This window comes from Nannospalax galili, unplaced genomic scaffold (genome assembly GCF_000622305.1).
Source record: "Nannospalax galili isolate Female #2095 unplaced genomic scaffold, S.galili_v1.0 scaffold716, whole genome shotgun sequence".
NCBI lineage: Eukaryota > Metazoa > Chordata > Mammalia > Rodentia > Spalacidae > Nannospalax > Nannospalax galili.
This window is the reverse complement of record NW_008339517.1, coordinates 295,040-297,381: the sequence shown is the minus strand read 5'-3', so window position 1 is coordinate 297,381 and position 2,342 is coordinate 295,040.

Sequence of the window (2,342 nt, the reverse complement as noted above, 5' to 3'; positions counted from 1 at the left end):
AGGCTCAATTCCCAGCACCCACATGGCAGCTAATAACAGTCCATGACTCCGGTTCCAGGGGAATCTGACACCTTCTGACCTCCATGGGCACTGCATGACTTAGGCACACTTACACCCATGTAGGCAATACACTCATACATATAAAATAAAAATAACAAGTAAAATATTTTTTAGATGTTTTAACAGCCAGGCATGGTGGCACACTCCTGTACACCCAGCACTTGGGAGGCAAAGGCAGGTGAATCTCTGAGTTCAAGGCCACCCTGGTCTACATCTTGAGTACCAGGACAGCTGGGACTAAAGGGAGACCCTGTTTCAAAAGCATCCAAAAAAAAAAAAAAAAAAAACCACACACACACAAAAAGTTTTAACAGTTCAGTATGGTCATACCAGAGTGGTAGGATATGGAATGTGTCCCTCTAATCGTTATTGGAAAAGCTTCTTTCCACCATTGCAACAGTCTCATCTAGCATCATCTCCTGCCAGGACTAGCACACTGTTTTGTGTGTGTGTGGGGGGGGGTTGTGTTGTGTTTTGTTTTTTACTTTTTGTGCAGGTATATTTGTGAGGATATATGCACATGTGTGTGCATCTCTTTGTGCATGTAGAAGCCAAAAGAGGCTATCAGAAGTTGTTTTCCATTCTCTGCTCTGCCTATTCTTTTGAAGAAAGATCTCCCCCTGAATTGGGGCTTGTGTTTCCTCCTCAGCAAGGCTAGAAGCCAGCAAGCTCCAGCAATCTTTCTGTCTCTGTTCTCCCTGTCCCCCAACCTCCCAGAGCTGGGGTTACAGGCATGTGTTGGATGCCTGGTTTGTTACATGGGTCCTAGAATCTGAATTCTTCTCCTCCTGATTGTCTACCTGCCTCCTTAAAGCTTCAGGTTGACTATGTGACATTTAGCCTGAGTGTTTCCTAAGTGCTCTTAACTATTGAGCCATCTCTGCAGCCCCAGAATGTGTATTTCTTTTGTGCATGTAGTACTAGGGATTTAATCCAGGGCCTCACACATACTAGGCAAATGTTCTACCACTTAGCTACATCTCCAGATCAGTTCTACAGTAGAGACTGAGAATTTTCACTTGGCACTCGCAAAATAAGGCAGAGATAAAGAAAACAGAAAAAGAAGTGACTGGTTAAATTCAGGTTACCTTCTTTTTTTTTTCTTTTTGTCTTTTTTTTTTTTCGGTCTTTTTGAGACAGGGTCTTCCTGTAGCCCCAGCTGTGTCCTGGAACTCACTATGTAGACCAGGCTGGCCTTGAACTCACAGAGATCTGCCTGCCTCTACCTCCCAAGTGCTGGGATTAAAGGCGTGCACCATCATGCCCGGGTAGGTTACCTTTTTGTATAAGCACAGAGGGCATCTTTATTAACCCTGACCCATGTAGACTGGAATCTCCTGTATTTAGGAAAAAACAAACCAAACCAATAACAACAAAATAGTCTGGTTTGAGATCTACCTACCTCCTTAAAATTCCAGGTTGACTATATGGTGTTCAGTCTGAGTGCTTCTGCTTTGGCTTGGTCTAGTCCATTGTGACCTAGTACAGGACCTCTGCCTAAAGCAATGGTCTCCTAAAATTCTGTCTGTTTTTCAGTGCTGGGGATTGACTCAGGGGCTTGTACATGGTGGGCAAGTACTCTGCCACTGGACTACATCTCCAGGCTCTATAATTCTAGTTCAAGTTAAAAATTCTAGTTTGCAGACTCTACATCTCATCCTTGCTCCTCTACAGTGTCTTCTCCCTCCAGCACTGCCAGGGATCCAAGCAAGAGCCAGACATGTGCAAGTGTGCAGGAAGCTTCTAAAAATTTAAAGATTAGTTCCAGCAGAAAATTCTTACACCTGGTAAACATTTTCTGCAAAATGACAGGATACAAAGTCAGCATACAAACACCAGTAGCTTTTCTATGTACTAATAAAGAACTTGCCAAGAAAGAAATCAGGAAAAAAAAATCGCATTCACAACAGATTCAAAAACATTTTTTAAATACCTAAGAATGCACCTAAGAAAGGAGATGAAAGACCTTTACAAGGAAGAGTTTAAGGCACCCGGTAAGGAAATTGAATAATACATTCTAGAATGGAAGGAGCTCTTATGCTCAAGGATCGGCAGATTTAATATTATGATATGAGTATATTGCTGAAAGTGATTTACAGATTCAACACGATTCCCATCAAAATTCCAAAGGCATTCTTCACAGAACTAGAAAAGATGTGTAAATCTATAAGGAAGCAAAAGGACACCAATTGTCAAAAAGCAATCCTAAGCAAAAAGAGCAATGTTGAAAGTCGGGTAATACTTGATCCCAAGTTATAGCACAGAGCCAAAGAATAAAAACA